The sequence below is a fragment of the Salvelinus alpinus genome, unplaced genomic scaffold, assembly GCF_045679555.1.
Source record: "Salvelinus alpinus unplaced genomic scaffold, SLU_Salpinus.1 scaffold_59, whole genome shotgun sequence".
Lineage (NCBI taxonomy): Eukaryota > Metazoa > Chordata > Actinopteri > Salmoniformes > Salmonidae > Salvelinus > Salvelinus alpinus.
Window position 1 is genome coordinate 199,144 of NW_027256000.1, and position 7,624 is coordinate 206,767.

Below are 7,624 nucleotides of genomic sequence, written 5' to 3' on the forward strand. Positions count from 1 at the left end.
CAGTAATAAATTCATGAACTTCTTTGAGGAAAAGATCATGATCATTAGAAAGCAAATTACGGACTCCTCTTTAAATCTGCTTAGTCCTCCAAAGCTCAGTTGTCCTGAGTCTGCACAACTCTGCCAGGACCTAGGATCAAGAGAGACACTCAAGTGTTTTAGTACTATATCTCTTGACACAATGATGAAAATAATCATGGCCTCTAAACCTTCAAGCTGCATACTGGACCGTATTCCAACTGAACTACTGAAAGAGCTGCTTCCTGTGCTTGGCCCTCCTATGTTGAACATAATAAATGGCTCTCTATCCACCGGATGTGTACCAAACTCACTAAAAGTGGCAGTAATAAAGCCTCTCTTCAAAAAGCCAAACCTTGACCCAGAAAATATAAAAAACTATCGGCCTATATCGAATCTTCCATTCCTCTCAACAAAAAAAATGAAAAAGCTGTTGCGCAGCAACTCACTGCCTTCCTGAAGACAAACAATGTATACGAAATGCTTCAGTCTGGTTTTAGACCCCATCATAGCACTGAGACTGCACTTGTGAAGGTGGAAAATGACCTTTTAATTGCGTCAGACCGAGGCTCTGCATCTGTCCTCGTGCTCCTAGACCTTAGTGCTGCTTTTGATACCATCGATCACTGCATTCTTTTGGAGAGATTGGAAACCCAAATTGGTCTACACGGACAAGTTCTGGCCTGGTTTAGATCTTATCTGTCGGAAAGATATCAGTTTGTCTCTGTGAATGGTTTGACCTCAACTGTAAATTTCGGTGTTCCTCAAGGTTCCGTTTTAGGACCATTATTGTTTTCACTATATATTTTACCTCTTGGGGATGTCATTCGAAAACATAATGTTAACTTTCACTGCTATGCGAATGACACACAGCTGTACATTTCAATGAAACATGGTGAAGCCCCAAAATTGCCCTCGCTGGAATCCTGTGTTTCAGACATAAGGAAGTGGATGGCTGCAAACTTTCTACGTTTAAACTCGGACAAAACAGAGATGATAGTTCTAGGTCCCAAGAAACAAAGAGATCTTCTGTTGAATCTGTCAATTAATCTTGATGGTTGTGGAGTCGTCTCAAATAAAACTGTGAAGGACCTCGGCGTTACTCTGGACCCTGATCTCTCTTTTGACGAACATATCAAGAGTGTTTCAAGGACAGCTTTTTTACATCTACGTAACATAACAAAAATCAGAAACATTCTGTCTAAAAATTATGCAGAAAAATTAAGTCACTGTCGTGATCTTCCTGTCTGGGTTGGCGCCCCCCCCCCCCCCCCCCCTTGGGTTGTGCCGTTGCGGAGATCTTTGTGGGCTATACTCGGCCTTGTCTCAGGATGGTAAGATGGTGGTTGAAGATATCCCTCTAGTGGTGTGGGGGCTGTGCTGTGGCAAAGTGGGTGGGGTTGTATCCTGCCTGTTTGGCCCTGTCCAGGGGTATCATCGGATGGGGCCACAGTGTCTCCTGACCCCTCCTGTCTCAGCCTCCAGTATTTATGCTGCAGTAGTTTATGTGTCGGGGGGCTAGGGTCAGTCTGTTATATCTGGAGTACTTCTCCTGTCTTATCCGGTGTCCTGTGTGAATTTAAGTATGCTCTCTCTAATTCTCTTTTTCTCTCTTTCTTTCTCTCTCTCGGAGGACCTGAGCCCTAGGACCATGCCTCAGGACTACCTGGCATGATGACTCCTTGCTGTCCCCAGTCCACCTGGCCGTGCTGCTGCTGAAGTTTCAACTGTTCTGCCTGCGGCTATGGAACCATGACCTGTTCACCGGATGTGCTACCTGTCCCAGACCTGCTGTTTTCAACTCTCTAGAGACAGCAAGAGCGGTAGAGATACTCTGAATGATCGGCTATGAAAAGCCAACTGACATTTACTCCTGAGGTGCTGACTTGTTGCACCCTCGACAACTACTGTGATTATTATTATTTGACCATGCTGGTCATTTATGAACATTTGAACATCTTGGCCATGTTCTGTTATAATCTCCACCTGGTACAGCCAGAAGAGGACTGGCCACCCCTCATAGCCTGGTTCCTCTCTAGGTTTCTTCCTAGGTTTTGGCCTTTCTAGGGAGTTTTTCCTAGCCACCGTGCTTCTACACCTGCATTGCTTGCTGTTTGGGGTTTTAGGCTGGGTTTCTGTACAGCACTTTGAGATATCAGCTGATGTAAGAAGGGCTATATAAATACATTTGATTTGATTTGGCCATAATGACCATCGTTATGTTTGGAGGAAAAAGGGGGATGCTTGCAAGCTGAAGAACACCATACCAACCGTGAAGCACGGGGGTGGCAGCATCATGTTGTGGGAGTGCTTTGCTGCAGGAGGGACTGGTGCACTTCACAAAATAGATGGCATCATGAGGATGGAAAATTATGTGGATGGAAAATTATGTGGATACATTGAAGAAACATCTCAAGACATCAGTCAGGAAGTTAAAGCTTGGTGGCAAATGGATCTTCCAAATGGACAATGACCCCAAGCATACTTCCAAAGTTGTGGCAAAATGGCTTAAGGACAACAAAGTCAAGGTTTTGGAGCGGCCATCACAAAGCCCTGACCTCTATCCTATAGAAAATTTGTGGGCAAAACTGAAAAAGCATGTGAGAGCAAGGAGGCCTACAAACCTGACTCAGTTACAACAGCTCTGTCAGGAGGAATGGGCCAAAATTCACCCAACTTATTGTGGGAAGCTTGTGGAAGGCTACCCGAAATGTTTGACCCAAGTTCAACAATTTAAAGGCAATGCTACCAAATACTAATTGAGTGTATGTAAACTTCTGACTAACTGGGAATGTGATGAAAAAAATAAAAGCTGAAATAAATCAGTCTCTACTATTATTCTGACATTTCACATTCTCCAAATTAAGTGGTGATCTGTTACGTTCGCTGGAATAATGATCGGACCAAGGCGCAGCGGATGTTGAGTTCCACATAATTTAATAATAAAGTGAAATTTAGCAAAGACAAAAAACAAATAAACAATAAACGAACCATGACTACAGAGATGCTACGTGCACTAACTCAAAACACATTCCCATAAACACAGGTGGAAAAAAGCTACCTAAATATGACAACGATTACCAGCTGCCTCCAATTGGGAATCATACACAATCACCAACATAGAAAAACAAACCTAGAACCCCACATAGAAATAATAAACTAGACTAACCCCCCAGTCACGCCCTGACCTACTCTACCATAGAAAATAAGGACTCTCTATGGTCAGGACGTGAGACGATCCTAACTGACCTAGGACAGGGAATTTTTACTAGGATTAAATGTCAGGAATTGTGAAAAGCTGAGTTTAAATGTATTTGGCTAAGGTGTATGTAAACTTCTGACTTCAACTGTATGTTAACATTGCCAAAGCAAGTGAAGTAGACAATAAACAAAAGTGAAATAAACAATATAAATGAACAGTAACAGTAACTCACAGAAGTTCCAAAAGAATAAAGACATTACAAATGTCATATGTCTACATACAGTGTTGTAACGATGTGTGAATAGTTAAAGTACAGAAGGGAAAATAAATAAACATAAATATGGGTTGTATTTACAATGGTGTTTTTCTTCACTGGTTTTTTAAATATTTTTTTTATTTAACCAGGAAGGGCTCATTGAGATTTAAAATCTATTTTTCAAGAGCGTCCTGGCCAAGATAGGCAGCACCAAGTCATTACAAAAATTACAGACAGACAACATGAAAAGCTACAAGTAATCTAGTAAAAACCATTGAATTCCCTTTTCTTGTGGCAACAGGTCACAAATCTTGCTGCTGTGATGGCACACTGTGGTATTTCACCCAGTAGATATGGGAGTTTATCAAAATTGGGTTTGTTTTCTAATTCTTTGTGGATCTGTGTAATCTGAGGGAAATACGTGTCTCTAGTCTGGTCATACATTTGGCAGGAGGTTAGGAAGTGCAGCTCAGTTTCCACCTTATTTTGTGGTCAGTGTGCACATAGCCTGTCTTCTCTTGAGAGCCAGATCTGCCCACGGTGGCCTTTCTCAATAGCTAGACTATGCTCACTGAGTCTGTACATAGTCAAAGTTTTCTTAAATTTGGGTCCGTCACAGTGGTCAGGTATTCTGCTTAGGGCCAAATAGCATTCTAGTTCACTCTGTTTTGTTAATTCTTTCCAATGTGTCAAGTAATTATATTTTAGTTTTCTCATGATTTGGTTGGGTCCGGAGGAGAAACCAAGGGAGCATAGAGTGGGGAATCCAGGACAGAGTAGTAGGACTGACGAGAAGTTGGACTGGAGACAGGGACCAGAGTCAGAGCGGGCAGAACTGTAGCGGAGAGGAAAACAGTGTCAGGCAAGGGAAACCAGGCACAACAGGAACAAATGGCTAGAAACATGGACTGACTGGGCAGAGATTACGATCTGGCAGTGTGGAAGTGGCAGGACTGAGTATTTGTAGAGGTCTTGATTATGGAACAGGTTGAAGCTGGTGGGAATCTGCTCTGACTCCAGCACACCTGTCTCCGCCCACACAATCACACACACACACAGAGAGAGAGAGAGAGGGAGAGGGAGAGAGCACTGGGGCAGTGGCGGCAGGTCAAGGAGACACTGGATGAGCACTAGTTGGCGTGGCAGGAGCAGATGTGACAGTTCGTGAACAGAGCCCCAGGACCAGCTTGCTTAGGGGACTCTTCTCCAGGTTCATCTCTCTGTAGCTGATGGCTTTGTTACGGAAGGTTTGTGAATCGCTTCCTTTTAGGTGGTTGTGGAATTTAACGTCTCTTTTCTGGATTTTGATCATTAGCGGGTATCGGCCTAATTCTGCTCTGCATGCATTATTTGGTGTTTTACGTGGTACACAGAGGATATTTTAGCAACATTCTGCATGCAGAGTCTCAATTTGTTGTTTGTCCCATTTTGTGAATTCTTGGTTGGTGATCTGGTATGTTGAATTTTCTGTTCCTTTTGATGGCACAGAAGGTCCTTCTTGCCTTGTCTCTCAGCTTGTTCACAGCTTTGTGGAAGTTAGCTGTGGCGCTGATGTTTAGGCAGAGGTATGTATCGTTTTTTGTGTGCTCTATGGCAACGGTGTCTAGATGGAATTTATGTTTGTGGTCCTGGCAAATTGACCTTTTATGGAACACCATTATTTTTGCCTTACTGAGATTTACTGTGCTCCTGCCTTTGTTTTTAAAATGTATTTAACTAGGAAAGTCAGTTAAGAACAAATTCTTATTTACAATGACGGCCTACCCCGGACGATGCTGGGCCAATTTTGCGCCACCCTATGGGACTCCCAATCATGTGATTCAGCCTGGAATCGAACCAGGTCTGTAGTGACGCCTCTAGCACTGAGATGCAGTGCCTTAGACCGCTGCGCCACTCTATTTTTTTGTTTGTCAATTAGGGTGTGCAGGGTGAACGCGTGGTCTGTCGTACGGTAATTTGGTAAAAAGGCAATTTGACATTTGCTCAGTACATTGTTTTCACTGAGGAAATGTACGAGTCTGCTGTTAATGATAATGCAGAGGATTTTTCCAAGGTTGCTGTTGATGCATATCCTATGGTAGTTATTGGGGTCAAATTTGTCTCCACTTTTGTGGATTGGGGTGATCAGGCCTTGGTTCCAAATATTGGGGAAGATGCCAGAGCTAAGGATGATGTTAAAGAGTTTAAGTATAGCCAATTGGAGTTTGTTGTCTGAATATTTTATTATTTCATTGAGGATACCATCAACACCACAGGCCTTTTTGGGTTGGAGGGTTTGAATTTTGTCCTGTTGTTCATTCAATGTTATTGGAGAATCCAGTGGGTTCTGGTAGTTTTTAATAGTTGAGTCTAAGATGTGTATTTGATCATGTATATGTTTTTTCTGTTTATTCTTTGTTATAGGGCCAAAAAGATTGGAGAAGTGGTTTCTGATCTCCATTTTGGATAGATAACTCTTTGTGTTGTTGTTTGTTTAGTGTATTCCAATTTTCCCAGAAGTGGTTAGAGTCTATGGATTCTTCAATTACATTGAGCTGATTTCTGACGTGATGTTCCTTCTTTTTCCGTAGTGTATTTCTGTATTGAGCCCCGCCTTATCTCAGCTTACTGGTCACCATAGCAGCATCCACCCGTAGCACGTGCTCCAGCAGGTATATTTCACTGGTCACCCCCAAAGCCAATTCCTACTATGGCCGCCTTTCCTTCCAGTTCTCTGCTGCCAATGACTGGAATGAATTGCAAAAATCACTGAAGCTGGAGACTAATATCTCCCTCACTAACTTTAAGCATCAGCTGTCAGAGCAGCTCACAGATCACTGCACCTGTACATAGCCCATCTGTAAATAGCCCATCCAACTACCTCATCCCACACAATGTCTTTGCACCCCAGTATCTCTACTTGCACATTCATCTTCTGCACATCTATCACTCCAGTGTTTAATTGCTAAATTGTAATTATTTCGCCACTATGGCCTATTTATTGCCTTACCTCCCTTATCTTACCTCATTTGCACACACTGTATATAGACTTTTTTCTATTGTGTTATTGACTGTATGTTTGTTTACTCCATGTGTAACTCTGTGTTGTTGTTTGTGTCGCACTGCTATGCTTTATCTTGGCCAGGTCGCAGTTGCAAATGAGAACTTGTTCTCAACTAGCCTACCTGGTTAAATAAAGGTGAAATAAAAAATAAAAAATTAATTGTTTTAGTGATTCACCATAGTCAAGGTGTAGACTCAGGTTTTCTGGGTCTCTATGTTTTTGGTTGGATAGGTTTCTCAATTTCTTTCTTAGGTTTTTGCATTCCTCATCAAACCATTTGTCATTGTTGTTAATTTTCTTCTTGTTTTATGTTTGACATTTTTAGATGTGATAGGGAAACTGAGAGGTCAAATATACTGTTTAGGTTTTCCACTGCCAAGTTTATACCTTCACTATTACAGTGGAACGCTTTGTCCAGGAAATTGTCTAAAAGGAATTTAATTTGTTGATGCCTAAGTTGGTATGTTTCCACACTACATTCCTTCCATCTATAGCATTTCTTAATATTATTCAGTTCCTTTGGCTTTGATGCCTCATGCTTGAGTATTGCTCTGTTCAAGTAGACTGTGATTTTGCTGTGATCTGATAGGGGTGTCAGTAGGCTGACTGTGAACGCTCTGAGAGACTCTGGGTTGAGGTCAGTAATAAAGTTGTATACAGTACTACTGACAAGAGATGAGCTATAGGTGTACCTACTCTCTCCATCCATTTCTTTCTCTCCCACCCTTCACCTCTCCCTCTCTCTCTCTCTCCCTCTCACCACTTCTCTCTCCTACCCTCCACCTCTCCCTCTCCGTCCCTCTCTCCATCTCTCCATCCCTCCCTCTCTCTCTCTCTCTTTATTTCTATCTACCCAGGCTAACCTCCTGACCCTCTCTAGAGGGTTTATATATTTATGATGGGCTGTTTCTGTTTCTATAAGTGTTTGTCTGCCAAATGACGCAGGGCTGGCACAAGCAGCAGGCATGGTCAATCATGTTTCCTTGAGTTCACACAAACTGGGGAGGGAAGACAAAGGAGGGAGGGACAGATGGAGACAGAGAGCATGAGAGAGGCAGATGGGGGGAGGTAGTGAAAAAGAGCGGGGGATGCTTTGAGTCATGGA